Raw genomic sequence first — 17,094 nt, forward strand, 5'->3', positions numbered from 1 at the left:
CAAAAGCTTAAGGCTCCAGACCAGAGCCAGCAAGAAATCTGGTGTCTTAATTTTAGGTGGCATGGAATTGTTTCCTTCAGAGTATCTAGAATTATGCTGTGTTTTGGTTCTAGGAGAAAACAGCAATAACTATGAGATGCTATACTCTTGTCTCAAAATCTGCCTGAGTTTCTGCAGGTCATCCTACTGGACAGATCTCAGCTCCACCTACACATGGTTGCCAGGGGCAACGAAGATAAGAGGAACATCTTGCAGTTAAGTGGCTCACTTTACATTCCAAGTGACCTTTGGGTGCTGGGGCCCAGGGGGGGCCTCTACCACTCAAAGGTAGATAAGCATGTGAGGAAATGCCAGAAGTGCATTACCATGGGAAAAACAAAACAAAACAAAACAAACAAAAAATACAGTTTATAAGGACTCATCAAATAAAGGCACTTCTATTTTCTTTTTTTCCCTCTTGCTCTCAAATATGCTCTCATTGCTGATCTGAATATACACGGGATGTTGTGAACTTAAGGTGGTGAATATCTCTGCTGTTCTATAACCTACGCCTGCTTTAATTTCCTGTCTTTTACCATCATTTTCTTCTCTATTCCCATTCCCCTCAAGTCTAACTGGCTAATATTTGTAATAAACTGGTTGGATGATATGTGACTCCAAAAAACCTTAATCTCACTCAAGGTGTGTGTATATATATATGTGTATATATATCACCTCTAGTAAGTGAAGCAAGACAGAAACACATTGATGTCTACAGCTGCCATTAAGCAGCATTATACAGAGCCAAGGCTGTTGTCATCAAAGGGCCAAAGGAGCTGGGAGGGAACAGAATTAGGACAGCTGACTTAAACTCACCAAAGTGGCATTCTGTACCACATCACATGGAAGGAGTTACGAAGGGGTGGGAGTGCATATCACTCTCTTCTGTTGCTAGGGAGGCTACCTGGGCACCGGTCAGGGACTGCTGACCAATTACTTGTGCATCATTTGTTTTATACATCTATATAATATAGCTATAAATATTTTCTTTTCCTTTCCTTTATCTTGGCAAATAGTTTTATCTCAGCCCACGAGTTCTACTTTGTTGGGATTTTTTGATTCTCTTCCCAGTCCCTCTGGTAAGGGGTAGAGAGAGTGAACAACTGTGTGGTGCTGAACAATCTGCCAGGTTAAACCACAACACTTGAACTTCAATCATTTAATCATTTAAGTATCTAACTCAGAACAGAATTCAGAAGGAAATTATTATTAGCCCCAGGAAAATCAGTTCTAAACAGATAGAAAAACCTTGTAGTAAGATGCAAATACAGGAACTATATAGGTTTTTGGTTTTGGTTTTTTGGTTGTTGTTTATTTTTGCTTTTTTTTTTCTCTGGGGATTAGGAATATTGCTAAAGCTGTACAGAGAGATATTCCTCTACTTGCACAACTTGAAACCATTGCAACTAGAACATACGTACTCAGCTTTCAATTGTTAAAACACAACACCAAAAACAAACCAAAATATTTTTCTACCTCTTTAACCTCGATCTCTTCTGGACACCATTTTCAAAGCCCTCCTTCTACTGCTGTTACATAAAGTTTATTCTTCATGTGATTTGCTATTCTTCCTTAGCCTTACATTTCAAATAAAGCCAAGGGAGTCTTTCTCTTACAGACAATTATTTTTGAGAAATGAATTTCCCTTCCAGTTAGTTATTCCATTCCATCCCTCTAAGTCCAAGTTCATCTTAGAGGTCCTTCCTATCTCCATTACCCCAACATGTTTACATACTATCTCTGAGCCCACTCCATATTGCTCTGTGCTAGAATTCTCCCCTTCAGTAGGAGAACAAATCCTATTGGCAGCTGAGTCACAAAAACAAGCTGCATGTGAGATCACAAGATGATGATGTACTTCCAGGGTGACATAGTACATAAAAGATACAAAAGGTTTTTACTGATGGACTTTGTCACTAAGCAAGTTACCAACCACACAACAGTGAAATAGTGACAAGTTTTCTTGCAGAAACACCACACAGTTTTTGGTAGGGGAACCCTCATATAGAAATAAGGAGAAGTGGAGAAAAGCACATCTACTTCTGTAACAGCTTGTTCCAGTGAGTTCCTGAGAATCATCACTTCAGTGACAAAGGATCACCACCATCAGTGCTAATTATACAGCATCCACTCTACAATATTATACATTCACAGCTGATTTTGAAGATATTGTTGAAGATTAACAATTCCCTACATTAAGTGATGGTAATTAAAGCTGTGTGAGATTCTACCACTAGCAAAAAGTATACCATCACTGAGCAAATTCGGCAAAGTTAATTTCTAAAGTTTAAAACTAGCTTATGTAGTCACTTTTCTAAACATAATTATGAACATCTATATTGCCTAAGTAACTGCCCAGTTACATGTGTAAACCAATGATGCTTAAAATTTTATTTTTTTCATAATATTTGTTGGATTTAGAAAAAAATGATTTCACTTAGGAGTAGTCCCTAGAGGGGAGGAATTCACCCCTCTAAGCGGCAGGAATTCTTGTCATTCCAAATCAATAACCACAGCAGATCAGGCGAACAATAACTTAATGAAAAGATTTCTGATTTGTTTTGCGGAAGGAAACCGTGTGAAAAGAGTATCAAATATACGTATTATTAAAGCATTATGCCAGCAGATGGCTCTTGTTCAAAGAGAGTATGATTTGTGTATAAAAAGATGCAAATGTTCAAAAAAACATTTTTTTTCTTTAAATCTGAGCCTAGGACTTATTTTATACTTGTCCGAATACTACATTGGTGTTAAAAGTGTAGTGGTTATTTATTCTTAACTTTACAATGTAAAACACTCCACATTTGTCAAGGTGCATCAGGACAAGGCCACAAAGGTCAGAAGTTAAGGTATGTACCAACAATCTTTTTTTTTTTTTTTAAAGTTATCATAATTATGGACAGGCTGAGAGAACTGGGGCTCTTCAACCTGAAGAAGAGAATGCTCCAGAGGGATCTTGTAATGGCTGTTCAGTACCTGGAGGGGACCTACAGGAAAGCTGGGGAGAGACTTTCTATAAGGGCATGCAGTGACAGGACAGTGGCATGCTTTAAACTGCAGACGGGTAGATTTAGACTGACATCAGGAATAAATTCTTTACTGTGAGGGTGGTGAGACATTGGAATAGATTGCCAAAAGTTGTTGTGGATGCCCCTTCCTTGGAAGCATTCAAGGCCAGGCTGGATGGGACTGTGAACAACTGGTCTAGAAAGAGCTGTCGCTGCCTAGAGCAGTGAGGTTGGAACTAGGTGATCTTAAAGGTCTCTTCCAACACAAACCATTCTACAGTACTATGATTCTATAAGAACATTAGACACTTCCTATAGTTTTGACAATGCCAATGCTCAGCTTGTTTCTTTAAAGTGGTCTTAAGTTTCATGATAGCATAGGAGTTAGTTAAACTTGGTTTGAACATGAGCAGCAGCTCTTCCAGAATCAGTGCTTTCTCTTTTGCTACCACATGAATGGAAAATGAAGACTTTCTGCTCTCTACAGAGTAGGAGCAGCAGTAAATTGGATGGAAGAAAACCAGTACTCATGGCAGAAAGCTTAAGGCAGGCAGCTTGGGGTTTACTCATCATCAAGATGTGGGAACACCTTGTATTCACTGGCTATTTTGTTTTTCTATAACACCATGAACATAGGATATTCCTTAGAACAGAAACAAGAAAATCATATCAATCACAAGTCTCTGATTGATATTAGCTATTTATTTGCTTGAAACAGAAACCTCTGCACTGCTAACAATGTTAGTAACTGTAGAAAGAATAGATGCCATCTCCTGTGTTTTCTTTAGTTTTAATTATTATTTTTTTCATTCTCACTCCTAAGCATATGAAGTTCTAAAATAAACCGAGAACTTCCTACAGCATTTTTCCCTTTATACTCACATTTATGTGATTTTTAAGCTTTACAGTAAACAGCAAAAACTGGAGACAGCAGACGAATCTATCTGGGATTTGTCTAGATAAGAATCTTCATTCTAAGTCCCATATAACCATTACTTTTGACATTTTGAGCCCTGGACTGACCCACTAAGTGATCTTGCATAGCAAGACAGCTTAATTACATGTATTAGACTAAGCATACTTACATAAGTATCCAATTATAGCTTAAAACAGCACTCAACAGACAGTCATCTGTGATTGAACTTATCTGTTGTTACGGCATAATGGCATTCTCACTTCCTTCCTTTCTGAATACATTAAATGTCTTTAACAGCTATAATGAAGAAACACTGGTGCAGCAACTGTTTGGAGTGCAGTAATGCATTATCTTGACAATTTAAAAACAAATTTACAAGGCAGTCTGCCATTGTTCACTAAAGCCCTCACACACATCTATGTGAAAATTATTGTTTTTTAACAATCAACTACAGATGACACTAGAAATAATCACTTGTCCATACATAAGCAAAACAAAATGGTGGTTCTTCCACATTTCTTTCAAAATATTGCTCATAGCCATTTTCATTTTAGGATAAACTACCAGCATTTTTGCAACTGAAAGATCAAATAACATTTGTCTCAGAAGAGTGGGAGTCAATCAGAGTAAGAAAAAATAAATGCATGTTGAAATATATTTAGAACTCTGTAATAACATACTGTGTTATGGTGGAAGGCATTGAAAACCCTGCTATTAGTCATTTCTACTGACTGCAGAACCCTACCAGTGTCAGACACAGTACCAGCTGCAATTATTTGAAGATTTTAATGTTAATTTACCAATGGCAAACACTGTACACAATACCGCAGGACCCAATTAACATTAGCATATACACTCCCATGTTATCTGTGAATAAATCTGGTAAATTTTGAATTAAAAAAGGATTTCTACCCCTATGACTCTATTTCTTCCCTTAGTGAAGTGCTCTGTATTCTGAAATGTCACACAGATTAACTATTCATGTTATTACATATCCGAACCCTTTTGGCATACAGCTTCCTATATATTTCTCTTCTATATTTTGAGGGAAGTGCACTATTTAATATTTTTCCGGTATCTGCAAGAAGTCAAAAGTCTTTTAGTTACCTAAATAACATCATGAATAAGTTTACAGTTCTTTCCGTCTTTTCCCAAGATCAAATGCAACAATAACCTAATGTTTCAAGCATGTAATAAACCTCTATTACTATAACAACTTCGAAAGAAAGAGCAGATATGTTGTTGATTAAGGCATGTAGTTATGTGTTATGGCTATGAGATGTCAGCATAAGAATTGCATGAATTCTGAATTAATTGTATGCTGTATGATTACTTGTAAACTGTGTATTAATTCAGCGACAGAACTCCTTCCAGACGCATTCACAATTTTTTGGAATAAGACTCCACTAAATTCAGTAATTTTGCATGGAAAATTCATATTGATGACATGAAGCTCTCAAAAATGTTCACATTGAGCAGGGTTTTTAAAACTGAACAATATGTTTTTTAGAATGTAATGTCAATATCATTTGATATTTAGAAGACTGTAAAAATAACACTGACCTCTTGCTTCTAGTCAATTAAAACTCGTAGTCTTCCTGAGGGTTTTGCTGGCTGATATCCAGTTTCTAAAGCAACTGATGCAGCACACAAAAATCCCAGATGTATACTGGGTTTCTGCTCTTTCAAAAATCTTTCTCTTACAAAAACACACCCACAGCAACTTTCCTTCTTTTAATTAGGAGCTTGTTTGCTCTAATAGTCTGCATTTCAACCTTAGGCAAGAAATAAATAAAATTTCAATCAACTTGCAAGTACTGAGCTGCAGGAAAAGAGAACCTTCTAGCTCTGATGCACAGGACTACCTCTACAGCTTGGTAGAAAATGATGTTTCCTCACCAAAAATTTCACACGTGAGCTCTTAGATATAGAATTCTAGGGATGCTAAAGATAACCGGCAAATCAACACCACAATTTACTTAATTTTAGTAAGGCCACTTTGTCAGGAGTTTTATTGTTTTTAAACAAGTGTTGCATAGTCTTGACCTATCAGAAGTTCCATCTTTTACTGAATCTTAATTTTAAGGGCACATAGATGCAATTGTGCAATTTTTGTTGGATTCTGGAGAGAGTAGGATGGCATTGGGAAGCATTTGATGTGGAGAGCCTTTCTTTGTAACTGGACTGTGGTTTCAACATCCAAGTACTACGGGAATCAAATGTTGTTTCTGCATTAGAATTGGATAACATTTTTTTTATTTCATGGTCTCCACTGTCATAGTTCTTTCTGGGAGTCCTTCAATTTTACTTGGGGGGGGGGGGTCTCTGATAGTTTACATCACTTATCCTCTATATGAACCTTCCCCAGGAATGCACGCTCTTTATATAGGTCTATAAGAGTATTTTGTCACACACATTGCAAGAATGTTCTGCACGAGATCAAACCAGAGAACAAGTGATGGCCTGCCCAAGGAAGCACCTGAAGTGACATCAGAAGGCCTGGCATCATTCCCCTCCCCCCTGTTCATCCCCTCCCCTCTGCCCATGCTCTGTGTTTAATGGAGGCCTTGAAGAAAATCACCATATCAAGAAGAGCACTGAGACATCTTGGAAACTACAGGATGGCTGCTGGCTGACACCAGATAATTAACAAATGTAAACCTTGAGAAGATTGTGAACTTGGAGTACCCAGCCAATGAAGAACAGGGCAGAGGGATGGGCAAAGGGGGAACAAGGTGCAAAAAGCTGTCACTGTGTCCTTAGGGATGCTCCTGCTTGCAGGACGCCTGCCATCGCAATCGCGAATAAAATCTGCTTTTATCAGAGATATCGGCCTGACCAAATTATTTGGATATTTCCAACAATACTAAGTGAGGGAAATTGATTTTAGCTTTGCTTTTTACTGCTGCTTTACTGGTATATTTCTCGTGCTTAATGGCTGTGTTTATGTGACATTTTCTTAAGGAATCTTACTAGCCACTATCAATAGCCTTGTAAAAATAGAAAAGAGTCTTGTAAGAATTGGAAAAAGTCTCTTGTTGGACAAGGTAAAATAATATACATTATATTGACTTTTTTAACAGTAGACAAGTGAATGAAGGCACTAGTTCATTTTTAAGAAAGCTTAAAGGAAACTACTAGAACCAACAGGAAAACTGAATTTGAAAGGATTAAAAGTGTTTTTCCCCTTCAACAACATCCTTCCTTTTTCTAGAAGAAAAGAAAAAAAGAACATAAAGTGATTTTTTAAAAATGTGTAGTTTTGAGGTGGAAAGTCCATCTCCCACACAAACTTGGATTCACAAAACAGGGGCTGCACTATTATAAGACTATCCCTCGGTGCTAACAGATTGCCCCAAACGGCAGGCAACCAGTGGGCAGCTGGTGCTTAGCTATCACTTACTGTGAAGAAGTTCTAAAGCTTATTTACATTTGTACACTGATCTGAGGTGGTGAAAAATTTCCCCTGCCATAAATGTTGTTCCTTAAGTTTACAATTTTCTCCTGTTGTAGGAAATCAGTGTCACCCCTATTTTTTGTAAGAAACATCACACCAATTTCTAAAGCATTTCACACTGGTTAGAAGAAAAATCTATATCAGACTGGCTCTGAATCCCATATTTTATTTTGCACATAATGCAGAGCACAGACACTAGGATAAGTTTTCACTCTTAAGATTATTCTGACTGGAAAGCATGAATCCTAAAATTTGCAAGGAACTTAGCACTGCTTCCTATGAAGGCAGTATTAATCTTATGCTCATACCAGGCTTCCATTTTATCACTTTCTAATCACCATAGTATTTAAAAAAGAAAACAGGAATTACTATGCTCACTCAATGCCAGTCATGCCTATCAAGAATTTGCATTGATAAAAACATGATGGAGATCAAGTGAAATGCCAAGGACTGGATTAGGCAGTGGCATATTCTTATATGCCTTTGCCATATTAAAGGTGCATAGCAAAAAGATACTAAATCTTAAACTGAACCATGAGTGAACTCGCATCTGGAGTGTTTTAAATTCAAAAAAAATACCATGCTACACATATCTTAACCCTATTTTTATGATTCCAAAACAGACTGTAGCAAATGCAGGACTATGCTAATGTTCAAGCTAGCAGGACAGTTCTGACTGCTTTTGCTCTAAAATTTACAGAGATTTTCTCAGTTTCAGAACTTATGGCCAAAGTCAGAGTTTTACGTTAACAGTTTAAGGAGAATATTCATCTATATTCACATTCTCAGCTATACTCACTAAAGCAAAATAAGTCAGGTGGGTGAGCAACACATTTAAATTTTAGTTTAATACCCCTGTACTTTAGTGCAAATGGGAGATAGTAAGAATCACAGAATCACAGAATCACAGAATTGTAGGGGTTGGAAGGGACCTCCAGAGATCATCGAGTCCAACCCCCTGCCAAAGCAAGTTCCCTACACCAGGTCGCACAGGTCGGCATCCAGGCAGGTCTTGAACATCTCCAGAGAAGGAGACTCCAGCACCTCCCTGGGCAGCCTGTTCCAGTGCTCCGTCACCTCCCTGTAAAGAAGTTCTTGCGCATGTTTGTGCGGAACTTCCTATGCTGCAGTTTCCGGCCGTTTCCCTTTGCCCTGTCTCCACTCACCACTGAAAACAGTCTGGCCTCACCATTCTGCCCCCCACACCTTAGATATTTATAGACCTGGATCAGGTCCCCTCTCAGTCTCCTTTTCTCAAGGCTGAACAGACCCAGATCACTCAGCCTTTCCTCATAGGAGAGATGCTCCAGGCCCTTCACCATCTTCGTGGCCCTCCGCTGGACTCTTTCCAAGAGATCTTTGTCTTTTTTGTATAAGAATATAAGAATAGCAGACTCAAGTTATCCAACTTTCACTGCCTTTAACTTTCTCCATATGAGTGTGTGCTACTTCCCTCTGCAGGCCAGGCTTTTCAGGGAAGGTGTCATACAGCTCAAAGCTTTTCAGTTGGAAACTGAATTAAAAGCATTTGCTCCAGATCTGAAAGCATTTGCCCAAACTACCCAGACAACTTCACATTCTGTTTACATATTTTTCAAATCATTCTGGTGCTCTGAAATAATTAAAAACTAAAAATCATAGAATCATAGAATTATCTGAGTTGGAAGAGACCTTTAAAGGTTATCTGCTCCAACTCCCCTGCACTAAACAGGGACAGCCACAGTCCCATCAGGTGCTCAGAGCCAAGTCCAGTCTAACCTTGGGATAGGGGACTACCACATCTCCAGGCAACCTGTGAGAGCGCTTCACCACCCTTATTTTAAAAACTTTTTCCTTATATTGAATTTAAATTTCCCCCTTTTTAGTTTGAAATCATTCCCTTTGTCCTACCACAACAGACTTTGCTAAAGAGCCTGTCCTCTTCTTTCCTGTAGCTCCCCTCTAGATACTAACAGGTTTAGCACAGCTCTACCCACACCCTTCCCTTCTCCATGCTCACAGCCCAGCTCTCAGCCTGTCCTTGCAGGGAGGTGTTCCATCCATCCAAAGTTCCATAACTTTACTAAACTGAATTTCCAAGGTTCTCTTTCTTAGCCCGGTACAAAATCAAGCCAAAATTACAAAATTCTATGCATCCATACTTCCCAAACAGATTCACAAGCCAGTAGGTTTAAAGTTAAACAAGATAAATTTATGTATTTGTATTAAAATCATACAATCATATAGTCATTTCAGTTGGGAGGGACCTTTAAAGGCCATCTAGGTCAACTGCCCTGCAATGAGCTCCATCAGGTGCACAGACCCGTCTAACCTGATCTTGAATGTCTCCAGGGACAAGGTAGCCACCACCTCTCTGGGCCACCTGTTTCACCATACTTACTGTAAAAAACTTTTTTTTCTTATCTTCAATCTAAATCTCCCTCTTTCTACTTTGAAACCATTTTGTCTTGTCCTACCACAGCAGATCCTGCTAAAGAATCCATCCTATTCTTTCTTACAGTCCCTTTATATACTGACAGGCTGCTTCAGGTCTCCCCACAGCCTTCCTTCTCCGTGCTGCACAGCCCAGCTCTCAGCCTGTCCTCGCAGGGAGGTGTTCCATCCCTCACATCGTTTTTGTGCCCTCCTCTGGATGCTCCAACAGCTCCGTGTCTCTCCTGTGCTGAGCACTCCCCATCTGGACGCAGCGCTCCAGGTGAGGTCTCACAGCATGGAGCAGAAGGGCAGATCCCCTCCTCACCCTGCTGGCTGTGCTGCTTTGGATGCACCTAGGATTTGGTTTGCTTTCTAAGCTTTGAGGGTCCAGAGCTGGCCCTTCCACTTGTACCTCCAGGTCCCTTACAGCAGGGCTGTGCTCTATCCTTACACCACCCAACTTGTCCTGGTAGTTGGGGTTGCCACTACTCAGGAATCTGATCTTGCACTTACTTAGCTTTGTGGAACCTCTAAAAATTCTCCTGCTTCAACTGCTCAAGCTGTCTAGGTCCCTTTGGATAATCAATTGCTATGCAACCACATTCCACGATCCAGGGAATTGCTGCCAATGATATGTTCTTTAATTATGTTTTGTTCCAAACAGTAAAAAAAGTTACTGGAGAAAAAAACTTATTACTCTCGAGAACATACTCCTGAAAGGAAATTTTATTCTGAAAGAAGTAGAAACTTATTTCATTTAATCAGTTCATGGGAATATGGCTGTTTTCTGTCAAGAAACATAAAAACTGTTTCTCTTAAATCATACAAACTATCCTGGGGAAGCTGATTTCCTAAATTTAAATTTAGCACCTTAGGCTTAAATTAATCCTGCCTCCCTAGCTTGCTTATTATTTGATGCTTTGGAAATGAAAAACTAGTAGTGAAATAAGTGAATATATTTTCTTTCTTTCTTTCTTTTTTCGGGGATCAACTAATCAATGATCACATCACTTTGTATGCATCCTAGACTAAGCTATCACTCCTGGGTCAATATTTCAATCTGAAAATAGTATTTTGGCGATGCAAATGTATTTTTAATTTCAATTAAACATTCACATTTCAGCAATAACTTAAAATCATTCATTTACAACTATAATTAGTTTGTGTTGCAAAGGGACGACTTCGGAAATTTAAAATGCAACGGGAGAATAGGAAATAGATCTAACAGAGTAACATCTGATGTTATACTCGAGTTGCAAGGCCAGAGGAAAATAATTTATCGCAAAAGCGAAGTGAAAGGTTTGCATCTCTCTTCCTCATCACCCCTTAAAAGTGAGATAGAGGAGAAGAGAAAAATAAAGTGGAAATATAATTGCTATTAATATGTTAACCATAAATAACAAGGAAAATTGTATCCATGAATTAGAGGCAAGTTCTGTTCCACTCGTCTGCCCTCATACTGAAGACCACCAAAATACTTTTTACAAGGCACCTGTTTCCAATTCTGTACAACACTGAACTCAAATGTTCAAAGGCATTCAGGAGCACATGTCTCAAATCTAATAAAAGCCTTCAATCTCTGAAACCTAATTGCAGTTCAAGATACGCCCTTCAACAAAATGGCAGGACTCTTCAGAAGATATGTAGAAAATATCAGAGCGCCCACCAGGAAACAGGAATCATTAAATAATGAATACCTGCTGGTGTGTGAGGAAAGGCCTGGAAAGGGAAGAAAATCCTGTTTCCCTTTTGTGAACTCATTCTGAGTAGGATGTAGGATACTGAACTGATCTTCCTGATCAGATATTATGCCCTTACAGTGAAAAAAGGAGATTTAAAATTATGCATCTAACAATAATGCTCAAAAAGCCTTCAGTGCATTGCTTTTAGAGCTTGCAGAAGAAGTGTTCTTATTTATTACTCTTACTTTTCACAGAGGCAGATTTTTTGAAGTTTCACTTCCATCCCCATTTTAAATTTCTTGGGAGTTACATTTCCTCATTCAGTGATTTGATAAGTGGTAAGGGAAACATGTATGGTACAAGCTTATTAAATATTCAGCATCTTTTATTAACCAAATTATAATCTACAACCTTGAAATCTTCTGCATAATAATACCCTATTAAATGACCTTTTATATTTATTCCCTAGAAACTGTGCATTAAACTTAATAACCATACTTCCTCATTGTCATTTATTCTAACCTAAAGACTGATTTTGCAGTCCACATGGGAAATCTTTTCCTGATAATTAGTTCCCTTGGTTTTAGTCCAAGAGAAATGACAAATTTCACCTTGTTCCAGCTGCCTCTTGTTAACAGTTTAAGTCAACAGAGGAAGAAAGAATAATCTTTTTAAACAGGAACAAGTTTTTCTCCTGAGGTTGCACCACTATTTGTCCAATCACTTGTTACTTTCCTCCTCTCTGATCAGTGTGGCCTGGAGAACAAACAACCAGCTTTTCTTTTTCCCTCTCTGAGGAAGGTTAGAATTTGGCAGGATGCAGCACGCAAGTAAAATTAAGTCTCAAATTATAAATTATCAATTGTTTCCAATATTATTTAGAAAGACATCTGGGGAATTGTGTTAATAATTCAGGATGTTTACATTTATTTTTCTGTTTTTAGAAATGCCCAATAACATGCATGTGTCCAAATGAACTCTGGCAAAAACTGTAAAATCATCTATGAATAATTGAAACTCAGATTAGAAGAGAAGATACGAAAAAAATCTATTATTCTTAGGTTCTCTAACAATCTAAGACTTAGGTGACATCATAAGAAAGTACAGATTCACGTTCCTGTTGTTTCCCATCTCCCAAAATTTCCAATGTATTCCCAAGTGTATTTGGGGAAAAAAAAGAAAAAAAAAAGAAAAAAAAAAAGCAAGAAATGAAAATGAAACATAGTAGTCCTGACACTAGGTAAAAGATGTTTTAACTTTCATGAGGAATTAATATATGCCTTCTTTGGCTCAAGCATCTATAGAAAATACGTAAACATAAGTAGATCAAAAGACAGTAACACTGGATCTTAGAAATAAAGACTGAAAGTAATGTACTCCTTAGAGGAAATAAATTTATTTTCCTAACTGAAGAACTTCACTATTTCTTCACTGTAGAGCAATTCCCAACCTGAAACCATCAGAAAATAGAATAGTTTAATGATGCCTTCAGAAGCAAATCTCAAAGTTTATTTTGCTGGAAAACCACAAGCACTGATCTCCTGGGGAAAGGAAAGAAACTATCAGAAGCAATCAAAGCAGAGATTAGTGCACAAGTTCACAGAAGGCTTTGATGTTGGAATTTAAAGCATCTGTTCGTACTATGGTGTTATTTCAAAAATTACGTTTTAATGTGTAGATATCTGGCAATATTTCATTACTCTTTTTAGTCTTAAAAAAAAAAAAAAAAAGAATAAAGACATTTTTGTGTTTAGAAGCATCTGTTAGTATTAACGTAGTTCTATAACCACCCAAAACTCCATAAAATTGACAACTTTGACAGCGTAAATGATTTCTTAAACTGTGATATACATGAAACAAATGATGGCAACAACTTAACTTTTGAATAGCATGATTCTTCTTCTCCTTTTTCAGAACCCAGTATTCTGTGTGAAAATTTCAGGATACCTTTTTCAAAGTAGTCATACAATGGCAGATATAATAAGTTTTTAAATACTGTATGTGCTTCTAAATGAATTCAGAAATGATATTAGAACAATGCCTGTGCAGTTGGAAACCAACCTGCTGCAGCAAATAGTTTACTCGATTATAGCTTTTATGTTATTATTAAAATATTTTGTCCATAAACTATTCTCTAACTCTTTCATGCTCCCCACAGCCCCAGCACCTAGCAGTCTACAGCATGCTGCAAAAGCATTCATTTCAACACTTAGCATGACTGATCATAACTAGCATAAAAGTACTTTCATTCTCAGTCTGGAGGAACTTAAAGCAAGAGAAACTAAACTGATCAGGAGAAATCAGAATTTCAGAGAATCACGGAAATGGGCTGGAAGAAACCTCTGGAAATAACTACTCCAAACTCCTTCTAACACAGGTTTCCTACAGCACATCACACAGAAAAGCATCCAGGTAGAAGAGAAGAGGAAGGCTCAGGGGAGACCTCATTGCTCTCTATAACCACCTGAAGGGAGGTTGTGGTGAGCTGGGGGTTGGCCTCTTCTCTCTTGTAACTGATGATAGAACTAGAAAGAATGGCTTCAAGCCATTCAAGATCCTTCTCTCCAGAGCTACTTTCCAGCAGTTCATTTCCTAGCCAGTACTGACACAGTCATTCCTACTCTAGGTGTAAGACCCTACACTTGCCCTTGCTGAAGCTCATAAGGTTCCTCTCCACCCAAATCTTAGCCTGTCCAGTTTTTGGAGTGTGTCCAGAGGAGGGCCACAAAAATGATCATAGGAATAGAACACCTCAAACATCTCTTCCACAAGGACAGGCTGTAAGAGATGGAACTGCGTAGCCTGGAGAAGAGACAACATCAATGTAACATCACAGTGGCTTATCAGTATCTACAGAAAAGAAGGGGCACGCTCTATAGCAGGGTCTTTTGCTATAGAACAAGGGGAAAAGGTTTCAAATTTAAAGAGGGGAGACTGAGGTTGGATATAAGGAAAACGTCTTTTACAGTGAGGGTGGTGAGGCACTGGTACAGCTTGCTCAGAGATGGTGGTTGCCCCATCTCTGGAGATGTTCAAGGTCAGGCTGGATGTGGCTCTGAGCAACCTGATCTAGCTATGGATGCCTCTGTTTGTTGCAGGGGAGTTGTCCCTTGCAACTATAAGGATTCTACGATATTCTGTTTCTATGATTCTTGTTGACCAGAAGCATGATCTTTTGGTGGGTCAGCCATTCCTTCCACCTTATTATCAACATCTATTCATCTTATCATGACATCATAGAAGGGTACCAGATTGGTCAAACACGACTGGTGAATCCACTCCAACTACTCCTGATAACCTTTTATTTAATTTGCTTGGAGATGACATCCAGAATAAATTGCTCCATCACCTTTCCAGGGATGGAAGTGAGGCTGGCAGACCGGAAGTTGCCCTGCTCGTTCTTCTTCCTGTTTTGAAGACTGGAATGACATTGGCTTTCCTCCTTTCCTCAGGCACCTCCCCTGTTCTCCATGTTTTTCAAAGGTTAACAGAATGTGGCTTGGCAGTCACTTCTGCCGGCTCCCTCAGCACTTGTGGATGAATACCATCAGGGCCCATAGATCTGTATGCGTTGAGTTTGCCCAGGTCATCCTCAATCAAGGCGAAGTCTTTCTTTCTCTAGACTCTGACACTGGCGGAACCAGAATGTTCTATCACTGGAACTCTTTTGTAAACAGTTTATGCAAAGCTTGATCATGAATATGCAAGTTGGTTTGCCATTAGACAAAGAGACTGACAAAATGACAAAAGATAATATCCAGTACTGTTTAAGACTGCCCTATGCTATTCTAGTTTATTTAGTTACCAGTATGCACAAGTGTATATATATACACACCATGTGTATAATACATAATATTGTGTATTAATATTCTTTTCTACTATCACCAAGTTACCTACCTCTAATGTTTTCTTTGTAGCTCGTGGGATTTCAACAACTAATATGGCACCATCTATGCTCTTCTCTTTCATAGTAACCCTTACAAAAAGGGGTTAAAAACTTCCAATGCAGCAACATTTGTTCACATCTGGAAGTCCACAGAAACCCCAAAGTCCATTCAAACAAGGATCATGTTTGTGAAGATTAATGGAAAGAAATCAAGGGAGGTATACAAAAAAAATATATATATATACATATACACAAATATATATATATATATATATATATAAAATGAGGAACTTGCAAAAATGGTAATACTACTTCTTATATTTAAGTGGTACTGAAAGTATGGCATCTAAGACAGTTACAGCAGGCATTCGTACAGTGAAGTATATAAAAGTAGGCATTTCTGTGACATACTTGTTACTCAGCAGTGAAGATGAAATCATCCTTTTGGTGGTCAATCATTTAAGAGAAAAAAATTCATTAACGAGCCTTGAAACTAAACTGAACATAAGAAACTATCTTGAATTTGGAATAGCAAGTAATTTTTGTCAAAACAAAGGTTATCAATCTGTGAATACATTTGCAATGTTTTTGCTTATCTTCCACTTAAACCAGCTGTGAACACTATCCAGAAATGCTAAATGGAATGAATTATTTGATGAGTTCCAACTGGCGTATCATGGATAAAGCAGAGGTCTGTCGCAGAGCAAGTCCTTCACCATTTAGAACAAAAAGTACATCTACAGAATTCATCAACAGCTTGATTCACAAAAAAACTTTAAAGTGTTACTTAATGAGTAAGAAATATAAAGCAGACAGCCTTGACTCTACATCTCTGAAGTATATGCAAGTTCAATCTTCAAAGGAATAGCCTCATTCATGGAAAAAAATTCTTCCCAACATCAAAGTAAATGAGAATGAGGAAACCAACAAACCAGTTTTGTATAAGAAAAATGTAAATAGTTAGACAAAACGGTCAACAAGATTTATCCCTATACTTTCATACCAGGCTACCTGAAATCAGTAAGGTTTAGAATAGTAATTCTAAATAAAAGAATCTTTCTTCTAGGAAAAATAATAATAATAATAATTAATTAATAAAAAAATTAGAAAATATTTCATTTACATCGTTCCTTAAATACATAAATTCCCTGTGTTTGCTGGCTAGAGTGCCTAAATTACCACTGATAATTAAAGAAATGATAGATGTTAACAAATGCTTTTATTTTTTTTCAGAGGAAGCATCCACTTCCCTATCTCCATTTTCACTATGCCCATCTGCAGCTCTGTAATGGAACTAAACACTGCTGTACTTAAAATGCTACAAACAGCCCTGGAAATGACAGGTTATCATGGCAACTACATGATGGTCAGGAAGACTTTCTAAAAGAAAGTTTTTCTCCAGAACAAGGCACTGTGAGCAGCTGTTGTCACAGTAATAACTGAAAGCAAATTTTTGTCCAGATCAATTGAAAATATATGGGACAGAACTTTAACATTCCAATCCAGTGGAAACAATGTTCTCTGATTAAAAGAGCTCTGGTAAAAATAATAAAGCCAGCTGACTGAGAGTTGTGGATAGTTTTCTAACTGTAATAGTTTAAAGAGCCAAAGATGGTGAAAAGGAAGAATCTGTTATTTTTTCACATTCCAGCCTTTTCCAAATTTTTATATTTCTACATTTTTTTCTATTC

This window comes from Tympanuchus pallidicinctus, unplaced genomic scaffold (assembly GCF_026119805.1).
Source record: "Tympanuchus pallidicinctus isolate F22 unplaced genomic scaffold, pur_lepc_1.0 scaffold13, whole genome shotgun sequence".
In the NCBI taxonomy this organism is placed as follows: domain Eukaryota; kingdom Metazoa; phylum Chordata; class Aves; order Galliformes; family Phasianidae; genus Tympanuchus; species Tympanuchus pallidicinctus.